Source organism: Bos javanicus, chromosome 7 (assembly GCF_032452875.1).
Source record: "Bos javanicus breed banteng chromosome 7, ARS-OSU_banteng_1.0, whole genome shotgun sequence".
Lineage (NCBI taxonomy): Eukaryota > Metazoa > Chordata > Mammalia > Artiodactyla > Bovidae > Bos > Bos javanicus.
The window spans coordinates 33,822,730-33,843,558 of record NC_083874.1 but is presented as its reverse complement, the minus strand read 5'-3'; the positions used below and the strand labels follow the sequence as shown (position 1 = coordinate 33,843,558).

Here is a 20,829-nt window from a genome sequence, read left to right as displayed (position 1 = left end):
CTTCTTGCTTTCTCCTTCTGAGTGTTTTTCAGCACTGTCCCTTTTGATCTCAGAGATGTAATCTTTAACAAACTACCAATTAACTATGAAATGTCACTACAACAAAACACATCAGTATTCTCTGTGGGTTTATTGTGCTTGAATTTGACCTTCATTGCTAATTCTTGGACTGTCTTCCTGGTTTGTGGCTTATTTGAACTCACATTTTTTCTTTGTGTTGACCATTTCAAAGCTTTTGTCTAGAAATTAAGCTGGTAAAATAGCATAGAAGCCTTTTCCCCTGTGATAATCCCTTCCTTTTGATACCAGTAATTAAAAATGGACTGTGATAACATGAGAAGACTTAAAGTCTGAAGGTTTTAAGAATGACTTGGAGATTCAGAAGTAAAAAGGGACCGACACAAGTGAGTATAAACTATTATTTTATTCAAAATACAATTTAAAATAGAATTTAGGTTTATTGAAGAAAATGGTTATACTTGAGCTATTTGAAGTTCTAGCAGTCAGATGTTCTTTGAAAATCTGTTTTAAAGTTCTGACCGGTGGTCTTAGAATTAAACTGCTACTTGGTGGAATGTGGAATATGGAGAGGTGAAAGAAAAGTCAGGCTGCAGTGATGCTACAAAAGAGAAACTACCCCATCCATGACCATGTGGAGTGGATGGGAATCAGACAGGAAAGGAAACGGTAGCAGAGCTGGTTTCGTAAGTCATGGTGCCTGTAGCTCTTTGAAAGTGATAACCACCAAGGGCCAGGTGCAGAGCACTAACTGAGAGCTTCTTGTCGAAGTCCACATAGCGGGAGTTGCAGGGCCACCACACAGGGAGTCTCTCCATTTCTGGTACACAGGCTGGAATTTCAAAGATACCAGGACACAGGTCTTTCTCTGAAAAGGGTGGACTGTGATGTTTTTGAGAGAGAATTTCCAGAGCTAATGACATACTCAAGCTAAAGAAAATATATCTGTCCATCTAGGGACCTTTGAAAAGAGTGGGAGGCAGAAAGAGCAAATATTTTGGCAACTGAAAGACCTGGGTTGGTATCTATTACTTTAGTAAATTACTTAATCCCTCTCAGCCAACTTCCTCATCTCTAAACTGGTGATGATGACGATAAGATTGTTGAGGGCATTAAATGAGGTCATGGCCACTGGACCATTGGTGCAGTACCTGCCTGGCACATAAGAACTGTTTAATGAATGACAACCAGTGATCATTAGATGAAACTCAAATTTCGTGTCTTCCCCAGTGTTACAAATTTTGACCATTCTGATAAGTGGGTAGTGGTATCTAACTATTGTTTTAATATGCAGTTTCTTAATGTGCTTCCCTGGTGGCTTAGTGGTTAAGAATCCACCTGCAGGAGATGCAGGTTTGACTCCTGGGTCAGGAAGATCCCCTGGAGAAGAAAATGGCAACCCATTCCAGTATTCTTGCCTGGAAATTCCCATGGACAGAGGAGCCTGGCATGCTCCGGTCCACAGGGTCACAAAGAGTTGGACACGACTTAGTGACCGAACAACTGCTACATGAAACTTATTTTTTCTAGCTTCATGCATTGACCATGTACTTGATTTTGGAGAGCTGTTCCATCTTTGTCTTTGGTTGGCACAAGGTAAGCAGTCCCCCTGTCTTACCTTATGATGACTACTCATAGCTTGGACAAAATACAGTGTGGATTGCACGTTGAATGTTTTGGCTCTACTTATCAGGATGACTTGCAAATAATGACAGTCGTTGTATCTTCAGAATAGCAGTTGCCAAACATTTTCCCCCCAGTAACTGATTCCTTTTACAAATATAATTTTCTGTAGAACTCCAAAATATAAACTACATTATGAAAATACTGATTCTATAGGCAGGTAGTTCCTAATGGTAACAGACTGCTGTGTGCTCTCAGGACACTCTGCAATTTATTTATCCAGAAACCCAAAGGAGCTATAGTAGGAAATTCTGCTTCAAAAATTGCATCACCAACAATAACTATTGCTTGTATTTCATATCATTAGCATCAAAGTCAGAGAAGCACAAAAAACTTCTAATAAGTACTGAAAGATTTATAATTTAATAATAATAAGACAGTATCTTTGGAAATTAGTTACTGAATAGTCAACTATGATGTGATAAGACTATCTTCCAGGTAGATGAGTTTGAGTTTTACATGATATATAAATGGGAGGGGCGTATACTGTAGAACTGGTTATGGATATGGGAAAACTGAGTTCGCTTATCATATAAATCTTAAAGATGGAACAGTTTGCTATGATAAGTGTGAAGGATGTGTACTTAGCAAATTGTACCAAAAGGTCAGAGTGTGAGATGTTCAAGGAACATGGATTCTCCACTCTCTGAGACTCCATCCAGTTGCATGAAACCCAGAATGGTGTATCTGGGTCTAACCCTTTATGATCCAGAAAGCTATTGTTACCCTAAAAATCCATCATGATTCCCAAGATGATTACAAAATCTACCATTAGCCAACCAGGCCTTGTAACCTGGCTCTAATAGTTTCTCACGGCACCACTAGCATCACCTTGCCTCATTGCCCAAAGGTACCATGGGTAAGAATAGGTAGTGTGCATGCCCAGGATGGACTGGTTTAGCCTGTAAGCCTTGACAAAGTCTTTGACATACGAGAGAACTTGATTACATTTCTTTAGAAATGATAGTAAACCAGGAATTCTGTTATTAAAAAAAATGACCCTTATTGATAAATAACGTATTGTAGATCTAACCAGTCCATCCTAAATGAGATCAGTCCTGGATGTTCATTGGAAGGACTGATGTTGAAGCTGAAACTCCAATACTTTGGCCACCTGATGCGAAGAGCTGACTCATTTGAAAATACCCTGATGCTGGGAAAGATTGAGGGCAGGAGAAGGGGACAACAGAGGATGAGATGGTTGGATGGCATCACTGACTCAATGGACATGGGTTTGGGTAGACTCTGGGAGTTGGTGATGGACAGGGAGGCCTGGTGTGCTGCAGTTCATGGGGTTGCAAAGAGTTGGACATGACTGAGCCACTGAATTGAACTCAACCGAAGTAATGTCATTCATATGTAAATTGGTTTTAGATTTTTTTTACTGAGGTTTGCAGATAAGAAGGCAGTGGCACCCCACTCCAGTACTCTTGCCTGGAAAATCCTATGGACGGAGGAGCCTGGTAGGCTCCGGTCCATGGGGTCGCTAAGAGTCGGGTACAACTGAGCGACTTCACTTTCACTTTTCACTTTCATGCATTGGAGAAGGAAATGGAGACCCACTCCAATATTCTTGCCTGGAGAATCCCAGGGACAGAGGAGCCTAGTGGGCTGCTGTCTATGGGGTCACACAGAGTCGGACATGACTGAAGCGACTTAGCAGCAGCAGCAGCAGATAAGAATGAGTGAACCAGATAATATCTTGCAGGAGAGTTCACTAATATGTGTTAAAATCTTTTATATATCTTGTGTTAGTTAATGACTCCTAGACTATTCCCACAGTGTTAAAATATACACTAAAAATAAAAAATTGGACCAAATTATTTGTATGTAACACCTGAAACAGCTATGTAGAATTTCAGGGCTTCTAGAAACAGCTTAAAAATAAATCCTAAAATGAGGTCCATGACTTGGAGAATTTGAATTATTGCCATTTTACAAGTGGATAAAAAGTAACAAATTAAAATGTGACTTAGGCATGATTACATAGTAACTCAGAGGCAGACCTGAAGGGTAGAGCTCAAGGTCTCTCTCTGTGCTGAAGTCTAGGAATCTAATGAACTAAGCCTCCAGTAAGTAGATTACAGCATTGAAGTTTCAGCCTAGAGCTGCATCATGGACTTTGGTGTAAAGTTAAATTCATCTCATTCAAGTGGAAATTGTTTGTTGCTCAAAAAATAATATTGGGATATAACTTATTACTTTGACTTTGCTCCTAGTCCATGTCTGATGGCTTGGTAATGATAAAAAATCAAAGTGTAAAGTTATGTGCAGGAATAATCCTTAGGTTCGGAGGACAGAACCAGTAATAGGATGGAATTGTAAGCCACTCTCTTAGGCTATGAAGTCATTCATAATTATCTTCTTATTAGCTTTTGGGCTATCACATTGTGCTGAATATTAAGTATTAACCAACTCAGCTTGTAGACTGTAAAGTGTCTGTAGGAAACCCAGTGTCATATGTTTTTCCCTAAAGTGCATTGCCAACAATAACATTTTAAAGGACCATCATTTAAAGAGATCCTTATCCTCTAAGAGTGAAATCCAGAGCAATCTATACTAGCCTGAAAGTTTAGATGGCTCTTTGAATCTAATCTCATTCTCATGGGAAAATTTGGACATTCCCCTCCCCTCATCGTGGGGAGTTGGGGAAGGACTGATAAGCTGGTCACCTGGAAATTATATGACAGGGTGTGTGCAATAAGAAAGATATAGCGGTGAGTATTCACTGAAGGCATTTAGTTTTCTCATTCAGAAGATAAGTTCAGATTCCCAAAAGATGGGCAAAGATCTAGAAATGGAAGACAAAGCTGAGGATAGAAGTAGGACAATGTGAGATCTGGTGGGCATGGAGCATGGAAGGATCTCTTTTTATTTTTATTTTCAAGTGGTTTATTAGCTTTATTGATGTATTAGTTTTAGAGGGCAGGTGTGAATACAGACTTTCTATATGTACAATCTTCTTATTTCCTTTTATTGAGACCTTCCGGTATAGGGTGGGATTCATATCAGTGATGTTTAGTGGATATGAATCTTCAGAAGAACCTATCTTAAGAAATAGTTTGATTAATAGTTGTTAAAGAACTTTAATAGCTAACTAATAATTACATATGGTGGGAAGACATGTTTTTGCCAATGCATACAAACAAACAACATTTTATTGAAACACACATTATTTCCATAATATATACTTGTACCCACTGGGATAATTCTGGCAGTTACAAAGTACTTTAAAGTTAGTTGGGTGGTTTGAAGGTTTCTGCCACACTGTTCTAGAAAACACATTTTTTCATTTTTCTTTTGATAACAATACTTATAGACTTTGTAGAGTAGATGCAATGAGAGAATATGTACAATCAATAGATAAAACAAGCTGGTAGCTAAAATACCGCTCAGTGGAACAGGATAAAATGCATTGTGAATAACCAAGTGTTCATTTTATTCCAAGGAAGGGGTTGGGTAAATGACTCTGGTTCTGGGCCAGATGTTGTTTAACAACCCGAGCCAGTGGGGACGGAGGTGCATTGCGTCACTTCAGAAGGATGTGTTGACTACTGTCGTCACTCTCTCTGGTGGCAGTCTTTGTCATCATTTGCCACAGTGGAGAAGGTAGGCGTATCATCCAAAGTTGTTTCGATGACAGATGTTTCTTGTATGGAGGCTCTGAGTTAACTATCTCTGTAGAGTTTCCTTTTCAGCTCAAGCTGGGACTACAGGAACCATTCAGCAAATGACCACTGGCTGGCCCAACTGTTCCATCTTCAGCACATGCAGGCCCTTCAGCTTGTCTGAAGCCTGGTACCATTTGTTGGCACAGGTGCTGCAGGTGGAATGCTATTAGAGTTTCACTGATGCTGGCATTTCACTGGGGGCATTCAAGCCTCCCAGAGCGGCAAAGGGTTGCGCTCTTTAATGATAGGATTCAAAGGACATTCACACATGATGGAGAGAAGCAGGAACATGCAGGCAATGACCCTATTTGTTTATAATGTCTCCTTAGTTTCTGAACTCATTCAGTGTTTTGTTCTCCCCTGTCCTGGTGGATGCTACTGTGCCAGATTCATTAACTGATTACCCTCCTTTTCATTTTCATGTCAAACTATTCTGACCTCCAAATAGTGAACCTTGGCCTCACTGGTGTGCTGCTGACCTTGGGCTTGTTTTGAATTTGTTAGTTGGCAGCAGTTTACCTTCAAGGCTTGGCTAAAGTTACCATTCTATGAGGAGATATGAAGAAAACTGATTAAAAATGGTTCAAAAGACTGGACCAACACAAAAATGTTTTCTTTTTAATTCCCCCAAACACAGATGAAGGAGAGGGAAATAGGATAAATGCATCTTAGTGGAGCAGAGGATGTCCAAAGTGAGTGGAAAAGGGAGACAAATATGGAAGTTCTTTAGCCCTTAGTATGGAGACTGGGGGTAAAGGGTCATCTTTAAATTCTCTTTAGTTTAAGAAATAATTTTATCCTTGTGTCTGAATGATCTGAGTACAAGTTCAAGTCAAATACAGTGGAACCATTTGGCACCTGATGATATGGTGGGAGTCCTATACCTACTTTATGAGATGGCTGCATACGATGGGTATTTGATTCTATTTTGTCTTTCTGTTAGAAAGGATATTAAGGTAGCAGCATATCTTAGGGATGTCAGTGCATTGTGCTATGATACTCCTTCTTTTCTTTCTTTCCCTCCCCATCCTCCTCCTCCTCCTCAGAACAAACAGAAGCTAGAAATTTCCTAACCTTTTACCTTCAATTTTTACAACATTTACCATAAGCCTGGCTCTCTGCCAGGTAATCTAGACTTCATTACTTCATATGATATCTTCACAAGCAGCAGAAGTGAGCATTATCAGCACCATCTTACAGACAGGAGATTGAGACTGAGAAAGATAAAGAAACTCATGTCATGTCATGTAACTAATAAGTGATAAAGCTATGTTCACTACGTGTTCAGATCTGTGTCTCACTATAAAAGCCACATCACCCTTTGTGACTGATTTGCATTAGCTTTGAATCCATGTTTTCTTTAAAAAATTTTGGAGGGAGTCCAAGTCTTTGCCTTGGGTTAGAAAGAAATTTCACAGACTGGAATCTCAAAACACTTTAAAATTGCTGAAATAATGAACAGTGAGAAGTCTACACCTTCTCTGAGTTTGGGATAGTTGTTCTTTCCATAGTCTTGTGTCTGTTTCATCAAATTGAGTTGATTATATTTTATTAAAAAAAAAACAACACTCCTCTGTTGCTATGTCACAAGGGCAAATATAGACCTGATTACAAAATGCAATTTTATTCCTCTCCATATTCTACACAGAAAGTGTATTAAGCCACGGTGACCTCTACTCACAAGAAACGTGTTGGAGAGGCAGAGGCGGTGTGAGTAATTGCTCCCCCATGAAGCCCTGCTCCTGTGAATGGATAGATGTCTTTTGGGTAAAATGTAGCCTTTGTCTAGGAGGATTTAGGAAGGTTGAATGCTGAGAAACAATAGTGATGTGGGTCTCATGGATGGTTATCGTGAAGTACATTGTTTGTCTAAACCCCAGTCCTTGAGATGGCTGTTTCTATGAAATGGAACATAGCTTTTATGATATGAACATTCAGTGACTTGAAGCCAAGTGGAGTTTCAATAAAAAGAGGAAAAGCATGTAGGTCAGTTACACTTTGCGCACCTGGACAGGCCTTTGCCTCTGAGGCCTGGCATGTCTTTGGATGTAGAACATCCTTTCAGCGTGTGCCTCAGGCATTGTGATCAGGTGTCTGGTTACCAGAGTGCCACCAGTGGATTGGGGGGCTGCTTGCAGCTGCAGCTCATTGGCAGCTCTTCTCACACCCCATAAGGTGGCAGGCTTTTATCTTCTTCCTTCACTGCTCACCCCAGGCACAGTTGGGACTTGGATTCTCTGGCACCACCATGGACTTGAGAGCTTTCTGTCTGCTCTTGAAGCTGGTTGTTTCAAGGATTGAAAATATATACTTAAATCTTGCCAAAAGCTTCATTGACACAATGTTTTCTTGAAAATTCTTTTTTTTCCATTTATAACTAAATTGTGGGGGGCTTTTTCCAGATTGCTTTGTTGGCATTTTCTCTTGTTGTTAATTTGCTATTAGTTCTCAATTCCTGTGAGTATCAAATTTGGTATGTCCTTTATTCATTGCTAGTTTTACATTATTCATTATTCATTGATATTTACACTTCTTTAAGCATGTTTAATGGTAGCAACTGTCCTGCCAAGCAGGTCTGAGTTTCTCAAAGCCATCTGAAGCAGAGAGGCTGAAAAGAAGTCAGAATCTTGAATTTTTTCAGAGTCAGTGGGGACAGACTGTCTAGTATTATAAAATGTATGAAATCATTGCTGTCTCAAACTGTAGGATTTTTTCAACATCCGTGTGTTTTTAGAAGATGCCTTAGTTTCTGTCTGTATGATTAATTATCTGATAAACAGCCCCTAATGTTTACACTTTTGTCTTGCTAGGGCAATGGCAACCCACTCCAGTACTCTTGCCTGGAATATCCCATGGACGGAGGAGCCTGGTAGGCTGCAGTCCATGGGGTTGCGAAGAGTCGAACATGACTGAGTAACTTCACTTTCACTTTTCACTTTCATGTATTGGAGAAGGAAATGGCAACCCACTCCAGTGTTCTTGCCTGGAGAACCCCAGGGACAGGGGAGCCTGGTGGGCTGCCGTCTCTGGGGTCGCACAGAATCGGACATGACTGAAGCGACTTAGCAGCAGCAGCAGCAGCAGTAGTCTAAAGACTTCATTCTCACAAACTGTAGCAGTTGACCTTTATCTCCTTTGTCATGGTAAGAAGCTTGGTGTCTGTTATAAGTTGTTGCTGTTTAGTCACCAAGTCCTGTCCATCTCTTTGCAACCCCATGGACTGCAGCACGCCAGGCTCCCCTGTCCTCCACTATCTCCCAGAGTTTGTTCAAATTATCCTCTGTCATCCCCTTCTCCTCCTGCCCTCAGTCTTTCTCAGCATCAGGGTATTTTCGAATGAGTCTGCTCTTTGAATCAGGTGGCTAAAATATTAGAGCTTCAGCATCAGCCTTTCCAATGAATATTCAGAGTTGATTTCCTTTAGGATTGACTGGTCCATTGGATCTCCTTGCAGTCCATGGGACTCTCAAGAGTCTTCTCTAACACCACAGTTCAAAAGCATCAATTCTTCAGCACTTAGCTTTCTTTATGGTCCAACTGTCACATCCATACATGACTACTGGAAAAACCATAGCTTTGACTAGATGGACCTTTGTTGGCAAAGTGATGTTGTTGCTTTTTAACATGCTGTCTAGGTTTGTCATAGCTTTCTTTCCAAGGAGCAAGCATCTTTTAATTTCATAGCTGCAGTCACTGTCCACAGTGATTGTGGAGCCCAAGAAAATAAAATCTGTCACCATTTCCATTTTCCCCCCTTCTGTTTGCTATAAAGTGATGGGACTGGATGCCGTGATCTTAGTTTTTTTGAATGTTGAATTTCAACCCAACTTTGTTGCTCTCCTCTTTCACCCTCATCAAGAGGCTCTGTAGTTTCTGTTCACTTTCTGCCATTAGAGTGGTATCATCTGCATATTGAGGTTGTTGATATTTCTCCCAGGAATCTTGATTCCAGTTTGTGCTTCATCCACCCTGGAATTCCATATGATGTACTCTGCATATAAGTTAAATAAGCAGGGTGACAATATACAGCCTTGATGTACTCCTTTCCCAATTTGGAAGCAATCATTGTTCTGTGTCTGGTTCTGACTTGTTGCTTCTTATCCGGCATGCAGGTTTCTCAGACGGCAGGTAAGGTGGTCTGGTACTCCCATCTCTTTAAGAATTTCCCACGGTTTGCTGTGATCCACACAGAGGTTTTAGCAAAGGTGTTAGCAATTCAATCTCTGGTTCCTCTGCTTCTTTGAAATGCAACTTGTACTTCTGACATTCTTGGTTCAGGTACTGCTGAAGCCTAGCTTGAAGAATTTTGAGCATAATCTTGCTGGCATGTGAATTGAGTGCAACTGAACTTTCTTTGGCATTGCCCTTCTTTGGGATTGGAATGAGACTGATCTTTTCCAGTTCTGTGGCCACTGTTTTCTAAATTTGCTGACATAGTGAGTGCAGCACTTTAACAGCATCATCTTTTAGGATATGAAATAGATCAGCTAGAATTCCATCACCTCTACTAGCTTTGTTTGTAGTTATGGTTCCTAAGGCCCACTTGACTTCACATTCCAGGATGTCTGGCTCTAGGTGATTGACCACATCATCGTGGTTATCTGGGTCATTAGACCTTTTTTGTACAGTTCTTCTGTGTGTTCTTGCCACCTCTTCTTAATCTCTTTTGCTTCTTTTAGGCCCTTTCCCTTTCAGTCCTTTATTGTGCCCATCCTTGCATGAAATGTTCTCTTGGAATCTCCATTTTTCCTGAAGAGATCTCTAGTCTTTCCCATTCTGTTTGTTTCCTCTGTTTCTTTGCCTTGCTCATTTAAGAAGCCCTTCTAATCTCTCCTTGCTCTTCTCTGGAACTCTGCATTCAGTTGGGTATATCTTTCCCTTTCTCCTTTGCCTTTTGTTTCTCTTCTTTCCTCAGCTATTTATAAGGCCTCCTAGACAACCACTTTGCTTTCTTTGGGATGCTCTTGATCACTGCCTCCTGTACAATGTTATGAACCTCCTTCCATAGTTCTTCAGGCACCCTATCAGATCTAATCCCTTGAATCTATTTGTCACCTCCACTGCATAATGATAAGGGATTTGATTTAGATCATGCTTGAATGGCTTAGTGCTTTTACCATTTTTTTTTTTTTTAATTTAAACATGAGTTTTGCAGTAAGGAGCTCATGGTCTGATTGTGTGGCTCACACAATCAGCTCCGGATCTTGTTTTTGCTGACTGGATAGAGCTTCTCCATCTTTGGCTCTAAAGAACATAATCAATCTGATGATGTCCTTGTGTAGAGTCATCTCTTGGCTTACTGGAAAAGGGTGTTTGCTATGATCAGTGTGTTCTTTTGACAGAACTCTGTTAGCCTTTGACTTGTTTCATTTTGTACTTAAAGGCCAAAGTTGCCTGTTATTCTGTATATCTGTTGACTTCCTACTTTTTTATTCCAGTCCCCTATGACGATAAGGGCATCTTTTTTTATTTTTATTTTTTTTGATGCTAGTTCTAGAAGGTGTAGAGATCTTCATAAAACCAGTCAATTTCAGTAGCTTTGCCAGTAGTGTTCAAGAATCATCAGGTTCTCTAAACTCCTTTTGGCCTGAAATGTTTTCAGTCTGCCTGCTCACCTCATTGTGTTCCACCCGTCCTTCTAAGCTTTCCTTCTTGTTTCCATTGATTTTCTTCTCTAATTCACAGTCCCTCTGAGAAGGCCTGCCATTGCAGGTGCAGCCAGAGTTCACCCTGGTGGACCACAGATTCTCATGTCCATCAGATGAAGTGGAATGATATTGTAAAGAAGAAATACGTGAAGTCCATATGGCTGGCATCTCTTGAAACTCACTTGGCATATGAGCTAGGTTTCATGATTGTTGTAGTCTTTGTTTTAAAAATATTTAAATTCTTTATGGTAAAATATACATACCATATAATTTACCATCTTAACCATTTTCTAAAAAGGTGTACAGTTCAATCATTCACATTGTTGTGCAGTCATCACTAATCTCCATCCAGGACATTTTTCGTCTCAGAAAATGGAAACCTTGTGCTCATTAGATAATAACTCCTCTTTCCTCCCTTCCCCTAACCCCTGGCAACTACCATTCTACCTTCTGTCTCTATGAATTTGACTCTGATAGATATCTTTTATAAATGAGATTATACAGTTTTTATCCTTTTGTGACTGGCTTATTTTACTACACATAGTATCTCCGAGATTCATCTGTGTTGTGGCATGTGTCAGAATTTCCTTCCTTTTTAAGGCTGCGTAATGTTTAATTGTTGGAGAAGGAAATGGCAACCCACTCCAGTGTTCTTGCCTGGAGAATCCCATGGATGGAGAAGCCTGGTAGGCTGCAGTCCATGAGGTTGCACAGAGCCGGACACGACTGAAGGGACTTAGCAGCAGCAATGTTTAATTGTAGGTGTATACCACATTTTCTTCATCCATTCATCTGTTGATGAACAATTAGGTTGCTTCCTCCTTTTGGACATTGTTAATGGTACTGCTATGAAAGTAGGTGGACAAATATCTTTTCAAGTGCTTGCTTTCAATTCTTTTCGGTATATATTCAGAAGTGGAGTTATTGGATCAAATAGTAATTCTATTTTTGATTTTTAAAGGAGCTGCCATAGTATTTTCTACAGTGACTGACCCTGTTTTATATTCCCTCCAGTAGTTCAATTTCTCCATGTCTTCACCAATAGTTATTTTCTGTTTGTTTGTTTTTTATGATAACCATTCTGATGGGAAGTGGTATCTCACTGTGGTTTTGATTTGTATTTCCATAATATTAGAGATGTAAAGTATCTCTTCATGTGCCTATTTGACGTTTGTATATTTTCTTTGAAAACATTTCTCTTCAAGTCCTTTGCCCATTTGAAAATTGTTGTCAAGTTGTAGGGGTTCTGTTTATATTCTGCATATTAACCCTTTATCAGATGTATAATTTGCAAATATTTTCTTTCATTCTTGAGTATCAGTCAATACCATGAAAATTTGATGCATGAACATTAAATTTTGTTACAGTCAATTAACCTATTTATTTTGCTTCTTCTGCAGCCTTTCTGTGTGGATCACAACAAACTATGGAAAATTCTTAAAGAGATGGGAATACGAGACCACCTGACCTGCCTCCTGAGAAACCTGTATGGAAGACAAGAAGCAACAGTTAGAACTGAACTTGGAACAACAAACTGGTTCCAAATAGGGAAAGGAGTACGTCAAGGCTGTATGTTGTCACCCCGCTTATTTAACTTATATGCAGAGTACATCATGAGAAACGCTGGGCTGGATGGAGCACAAACTGGAATGAAAATTGCCTGGAGAAATATCAGTAACCTCAAATATGCAGATGACACCATACTTATGGCAGAAAGTGAAGAACTAAAGAGCCTCTTGATAAAGTCAAAGAGGAGAGTGAAAAAGTTGGCTTAAAACTCAACATTCAGAAAACTAAGATCATGGCATCTGGTCCCATCACTTCATGGCAAAGACATGGGGAAACAGTGGAAATAGTGACAGATTTTATTTTTTTGGGCTCCAGAATCGCTGCAGATGGTGACTGCAGCCATGAAATTAAAAGATGCTTACTCCTTGGAAGAAAAGTTATGACCAACCTAGATAGCATATTAAAAAGCAGAGATATTACTTTGCCAACAGAGGTCCATCTAGTCAAAGCTATGGTTTTTTCAGTAGTCATGTATAGATGTGAGAGTTGGACTATGAAGAAAGCCAAGCACTGAAGAATTGATGCTTTTGAACTATGGTGCTGGAGAAGACTCTTGAGAGTCCCTTGGACTGCAAGGAGATCCAACCAGTCCATCCTAAAGGAAATCAGTCCTAAATATTCATTGGAAGGACTGATTATTTGCTGAAACTAAAACTCCAATACTTTGGCCACCTGATGTGAAGAACCTGATGAGTCACATTAGAAAAGACCCTGATGCTGGGAAAGATTGAAGGTGGGAGTAGAAGGGGACGACAGAGGATGATATGGGTAGATGGCATCACCGACTCTATGGACGTGAGTTTGAGTAGTCTCTGGGAGTTGGTGATGGACAGGGAGGCTTGGCATGCTGCATCCATGTGGTTGCAGAGTTGGACACGACTGAGCAACTGAACTGAACTGCAGCCTTTTTTATATTAAATCTTTTCTAGTGTTTTTATCTCAACAGGATAATCTTGGTTCTCTTACTCTTTCTTCAAGTTTCTTGTTACAAACCTTTAGTTGTGCTCACTGCTGAGCATGCTTTTCACCCCCACAAACAGTGAAGTCCAGCCTGGAGTGTCGCCCACATGGAGGTTCAGGGAGCAGGACATGGGGCTCAGGGGCCATACATCCCCATGCTGACTTCTACTTGTGCTTTGCCTAGGTTGAAGTTGTGTTATAAACAATAACATATCATTTGGTTTAGTGGATAACCTTAGAATTCCACCTTTTTCATCTATTTATTCACTGTTCATTGGTGCTTATATTTTCTATTTTGCAGTTAGTTTTCTCTCTGCTGATGTGACCTGAAATATTGATCATTCTAAACACCCTTCTCTAGGTAAGGGTTTTTTTTTTTTTTTATTACAGTATATTTTTTGATGTAGACCATTTTAAAACTCTTTATTGAATTTATTTCAATGTTGTTTCTGTTTTATGTTTTGGTTTTTTGGCTGTGAGGCATGTGGGATCTTAAGTCCCTGACCAGGAATTGAACCCGCACCCCCTGCATTTGAAGGCAAAGCTTTAACCACTGGGCTGCCAGCAAGTCCCAAAGTTAAGATTTTTTAAACTTCTTTCTTTAAAGCAATTGAACTCTTTTTCTAATAGAAGCTTCAGTAGAAGCTCAGTACTGCGGATAAGAGCAGCTGTTACTCAAGCATGGCGTGAAGACATGTGGCTCACTGCTTTCCCTTCTCCAGCCCCTAAACCTTTCGCTCTGAACCTAGATGGAGGCTCTGTGGAGTTAAGTTTGCTTAGAACAGAAAAGCCTGCTGAGAAGGCAGGAAATAAATTTCACTCATTCACTTCCCACTTCTCCAGTCCTACTTACATCAAAGCAATTCAGCTTTTGTATGGTAAATGTACTTAGGAATCTATGTGCTGTTCAACTTAAACTACAAGGTTCTGTTAAGTTGGAAATGAAATAAATAGATACCCTCCCTGCCCTCCAAAATAGGTTTCTCTGCCAGAAAAAGTTGTTAAAAAACCTCCAATCTGCCTTATTGACTGAAAGGCTAATCTACACGTGCTGAGGACTTGTAACCCCTTGGGACACCCCATTGTCCTTACGGACTTTTTTTATCGATGAGTACTTCATGTTGGAAGATTCAAAAGCCAGAGGAGAGCCCCCTGGTAAGGAGGCTACCTACTGAGACAGGAAACTTAATTTAGATCCATAGACCTTTTAAGTTAGGAGAGAACTTGGAGATCAGTAGCCCAAGAAGCTGTAAATGGTGTGTTTGGTTTGCATAGAAGTTTATTTGTTTACTTTTACTATTTTCATTTTTTGGCTGCATTGGGTCTTCATTGCTGTGTGTGGACTTTCTCTAGTTGCAGTGAGTGGGGTACTCTCTGGTTGCACTGCGTGGGCTTCTCATTGCAGTGGTGTCTCTCCTTGTGGAGCATGGCCCCTGGAGTGGGCAGGCTTAGTCCCTTCAGCATGTGGGCTTAGTTGCCCTGTGGCACGTGGAATCATCCCGCATCAGGGATCGAACCCATGTTCCCTGCGTTGGCAGACAGATTCTTAACCAGCGGACCATCGTAGATGTCATAGAATCTTAAAAATCAGTTGATAACTTAAAAAAATGCCAATGTTTATATTAAACTCTTGATTCTCCCTTCTTTTGGGGAAATCATAACATCTGACAACACTAGCCCATGGTCCTGTATGGCACTGATGATTCACAGGGCCCTTTAAAAACTCCCAGTGTCCAGTCTGTATCTCAGACAAATTATGTTCTTTATGGTTAGTACTCAGGCATCAGTGTGTATTTTAAAATTTGTATTGAAAACACAACATTGAATTTTCCATCCTAGTCCTTTAAAGCATACATTTCAATGGTATTAAGTATATTCATATTGCTGTGCAATAGATCTCTAGAATTTTTTCATCTTGCAGAACTGAAAGTCGATACCCATTAAATACTTATTCCCCCACTTTCCTCCTTCCAGCTCTTGGCAACCACTTTTTTTTTTTTTTAATTTAAATTTATTTATTTTAATTAGAGGCTAATTACTTTACAGTATTGTATTGTTTTTGCCATACATCAACATGAATCCACCACGGGTGTACACATGTTCCCAATCCTGAACCCCCTCCCACCCCCCTCCCCATACCATCCCTCTGGGTCATCCCAGTGCACCAGCCCCAAGCTTCCTGTATCCTGCATCGAACCTGGACTGGCGATTCGTTTCTTATATGATATTATACATGTTTCAATGCCATTCTCCCAAATCATCCCCCCCGCTCGGCTCTCCCACAGAGTCCAAAAGACTGTTCTATACATCAGTGTCTCTTTTGCTGTCTCATATACAAGGTTATTGTTACCATCTTTCTAAATTCCATATATATGCATTAGTACACTGTATTGGTGTTTTTCTTTCTGGCCTACTTTACTCTGTATGATAGGCTCCAGTTTCATCCACCTCATTAGAACTGATTCAAATGTATTCTTTTTAATGGCTGAGTAATACTCCATTGTGTATATGTACCACAGCTTTCTTATCCATTCGTCTGCTGATGGACATCTAAGTTGCTTCCATGTCCTGGCTATTATAAACAGTGCTGCGATGAATATTGGGGTACACGTGTCTCTTTCAATGCTGGTTTCCTTGGTGTGTATGCCCAGCAGTGGGATTGTTGGGTCTTATGGCAGTTCTATTTCCAGTTTTTTAAGGAATCTCCACACTGTTCTCCATAGTGGCTGTACTAGTTTGCAGTCCCACCAACACTGGCAACCACTTTTCTACTTTTAAGTTTCTGTGGTTTTTAACTACTCTGGATACTTCATATCAGAGGAATCATATAGTATTTGTCCTTTTGTGACTGGCTTATTTTGCTTGACATCATGTCCTCAGGATTCATTTATGTTGTAGCTAATTTAACAGAATTTTCTTCTTTTATTAAGGCTGTGTAATATTTCATTGTTTGTCTGTCTGTTCATCTGTGAAGGAATGTTTGCTTTGCTTCTACCTCCTGAGTATTGTGAATGATTCTGCTATGAACAAGAGTGTGCAGATTTATTTTTGAGATCTTGTTTTGAATTATTTTGCATATATACCCAGAAGTGGGATTATTGGATCATGTGGTAATTTTATTTTTAATTTTTTTGAGGAGGTTCTATACTGTTTTCTATAATGGCTGTACCATTTCACATTATCACTAAAAATGCATGGGGTTCTAAACTCTCTGGGTCCTCTCCTGCATTTGTTATTTTCTGTTCTTTTGGTAGTGGCCATCCTAATTAGGTGTGAGATAATATCTCACTGTGGTATTGATCTGCAATTTTTTTAAGTTAGTAACAGTGTATATCTTTTCATATACTTGTTGGCCCATTTTTATATCTTCATTAGAGATATGTCTATTCAAGTCCTTTGCCCACTTAAAAAATCAGTTGTGTTTCCTTGTTGAGTTGTGGAAGTTCCTCAGATATTTTGGATATTTGTTCCATATTACATATATGATTTTCAGATATATTTTCCCATTTCAATCCTTCTGTAGGCCTACAGCAAAGAATGTCTTCCTAATTTAGATGATGCTTTGAAGGTGAACTCAGCCTCTTTATCTTCTTTGAACAACAAATGGAAATTGAGATTCCTGCTATTCCAGCTCATGGGCCAGTGGTACTAATTTTCTAGTTGTAAAGAGTGTTCATTGATATCAGACAGATAATCTTCATTGATATCAGTCTATGTCATTTCATTTGGAAATATTTGAGTAAGTTGAAATTTATTCTTCCTAGATAGCTCAAGGACCCTCTGTAACAAAAGAACAGAGAGCCCCTCAGACAAGGAAGAGAAAGTGGGATTTGACATAAATCTACACATTTTAAGAATTAGAAATATATTTGACTTCTAAAGCATCTTTAAGGTCCAGCTATTCTTCTATGGCCAAGTTGGCCAGAATGATTTTCTGAGAAAAGAATACAAGGGAGGGGTATAGTGGATAAGCTATAGAATGCCTCAAGACATTGCCAGCATAGATTTATATGTAAGGAAGCCAAATGTATGTAACACTTAAGCAAAATTTTGTCAAACAGTTTCTTCATTATTTTAATGTCATTAAAAGCTTGTCTTAGCCTATATTTGGTATAATTGAAATATCCCATAATCATCTCAATTTGCAACAATCTTTATCTTTTAAAACCCTGTGATATTTTTATAACTAGATACAATATAAAATTAGCTGGCAGATGAGAGATTATGATTAAGAAGAAAAAAGTGCCAATACCAAAACTTATAAAATGGTTTTACTTAGTGTGATAATTTTTATAAAAGTGAATATAAGCTTGAGTCTTAGTGTTAACCATTCAAATATGGTATGCACAGTGACTTAAAAATTATGACAAATTCAGCAGATTATCTAATTTAGTAAAGTACCTTAGCTATTAGAATGATTTTTAGCCACCTTGTAAAGAGTGAAGATAGAAATTATTTTATGGTATCCATCCACACATATTCGGGAGGGATATTGTGGTCTGTGGAAATCCTGACAAAAATGACTGTGTTTTGTGCACCTTTTGGTGATCTATTGTGACATAGTGTTTACTTCTATAATTTGAAAGCAAACTCAGGTTTGGATTTTAGGACATGTATTTGTGAAACCATTTTTTCACCTTGAGACCTTATAAAACAGTAAATCAATATATTTTCTTTCAATGCTCAAGGGCTTCTATTTTGCATATATATTTGCCTTCATATGCCTTTTTCACAATATTAAAAATCAGGACTCTTCCAGTGTGTTAGGTTTTAATGTAGTCATATGGTTTGCTTTAAATTAGTGTTAGCAACAGAAGGAGTTGCTCTTCATTTTGACTCTTCATTCAGTGCTTTCACATTGTATCTATAATACATACATTAAAATTTTTTTCTTCTGTTTTTTTTTTTTTTTTTCCTGAAGCTGGGCTTCTTTTTGCTCACTAAACAGTAAGCAAGATAATTAATAAAGCAAAACACTGTTCTCTCAACTTTGATTATTGTTTATGAATTTGTTTATGGGTGTGCTTTTTGAATTTTCTCCAGCTTTCCGTTGCTGATTTCTTTGGTATGTGCCATTAGCCTTTGTAGATGCTTAAGTTCTTCAGGAACAATGAAGCTGTTTTTTCTGCCTAGGTTGCTCACAGCTGACTCTGTCCTAATGAGCAGTCAGGACAGGTTTGGTATGGTGATGACATTCATCAACATTTTGTTTTGCCCAACTCTGTGACATGCTGTGATGGAACTGACCCCATAGGGGTCTCATAGGTAGGGCATGCTAAGCATGAAGATGATGATGTTTAAAAATTGAGCATGTCATATATGTGAGGTCATTGGTGGTCTCGAAAAGTTTTCACATTATGTCATTTTATGTCCTTGGAACACCTGAATACTCAGGAGAACTTTACCCCAATGGATAAAAACCTGTTAATAAGATTATGGTAATAGTGATACCGTTGGACTTTCCTGGTGGCTCAGTGGTAAAGAACCCGCCTGCCAATACAGGAGACGTGGGTTCAATCCCTGGGTTGGGAAAATCTCCTGGAGGAGGAAATGGTAAGCCACTTCAGTATTCTTGCCTGGGAAATGTCATGGACAGAGGAGCCTGGGGAGCTGCAGTCCATGGGGTCTCAAAGAGACATGGCTTAGGGACTGAGCATGAACACAGTAGTGATCCTAAGTAATATAGTATAGCAAAAAGTTAAGTCTACTGCCCAGTCCTCCTGTGCCTTTACCCCAAACCCTGAGGGCTTTGACTCATGACAGTGCATTTTCCTTAGATCCGTATTCTGGATACCATGGTAGCTCTGGGCCCCACAATCACTCTTAATCAACAGTTCTTAAACTTTAGGGGGGAGTGTTATTTATCCCATTGAGAATCTAATGAAAGACATAGACTCTTTCTAGGGGAAATAAACATCAGCGCATAGGATATTTTAGAAATAGCTTTGAAGCCTTCATAGAGTACCCTGAAGTTCATTTCAGGATCCTCTAGGGTCAACTAACCTTTGTCCTTTGATTACCTTGCTAAGCACTGTGGGATGTGTGTTACATGAGTCATCTCAGTTCAATCCAACAGTGACCTGCTGAGACAGGTCCTGTGTTACACTCATTCTGTACCATAACGAGATGGAAGCACAGAGAGCGTTAGGAGCTCTGTTACACAGGAGGTAAGCAGAAGAGCTGGGATTAGAATTTATGAAGTCTGGTATCAGAGCTGAAGATGCATGGAGTCTAGTTTTAGAACCCTTGCTATAGAGAATGTGATTCTAAGCTGAATTCTAATCTGAAGGAGCACCACGATTATTGGAAAGTTATAGGGGTTCTGAGTCACTCGGCGTCAGTGATGTGATCCATAACAGCAACTTTTGACCTCACCCATGTGGTTGTTACAAAGGCAAGCACTCATCACTCCAGAACTATATAATCTTAGTAAAAAATTTTAGGAGGTTTGTGTGCACATTAAAGTTCAAGTATCATTAGCTTAGGTCCTGCAGCATTAGCAACTCTGCCACCCCCTGAAACCATTTTTGAGCTTAAAATTAAATCTTTGATAGTTTTGGGTAGTATTGTGTATTGGTTCCTGGTGCTGTAAGTGAGAGTGATGGTATGGTTGTGGGGAAGGTGATTTAGGGAGAGGTGGAGCCAGCACTAAGCAAATGTGTGTGAAAACAACAGATTGGTGCCCAATAGGTCCCCATTCTCTGAGGCAATTGAGAGATCTATTGCAAATGTCCTTTTAAAATGGCAACATTCTAGAATTGAGAAACAAGTTGATGGAAGTGCCCTTCAAGCAGCACAGGATGGTTCTGGGTAGTACGAGGCTATGGAGAGCCACTACAGCTTCAAAATGAAAAGCTTTCATCTCTCGTGACTGTTTTCTGCAGGTCACCATTGTTATGGTAGGTCTTTAAGAACTGATGGGGGTGTGTCCCACCTGGGAAGCAGCTGTGCTCTGGGCTGATTTCCTCACCCCCATACCCCCACTGTATGACCTGTTTCCTTCCCTCTTAGATCCCTGCTTAGCTTTGGTGTCACTGCCTCCCTTTTACTCAATTGCCTCCACTCTAGATTGTTACCATCTTCACTTGGGTTCTGCAACCCTTTCTTGTTTTTGAACTACAGTAAGTTGAACTTCCTATCGCTAAATACTGCTGCTGCTGCGGCTAAGTCGCTTCAATCGTGTCCGACTCTGTGACCCCATAGACGGCAGCCCACCAGGCTCCCCTGTCCCTGGGATTCTCCAGGCAAGAACACTGGGGTGGGTTGCCATTTCCTTCTCC

General features: G+C 39.8%; 1 long non-coding RNA gene across 1 annotated transcript; it reads left to right on the top strand.

The window, feature by feature from the left end:
• Positions 1–6,289: 6,289 nt before the first annotated feature.
• LOC133251031 (uncharacterized) lies at positions 6,290–13,532 on the top strand. The gene is made up of 2 exons (XR_009737493.1): positions 6,290–8,515; positions 12,421–13,532. It is a non-coding gene; the product is annotated as an uncharacterized LOC133251031 (long non-coding RNA).
• Positions 13,533–20,829: the final 7,297 nt, after the last annotated feature.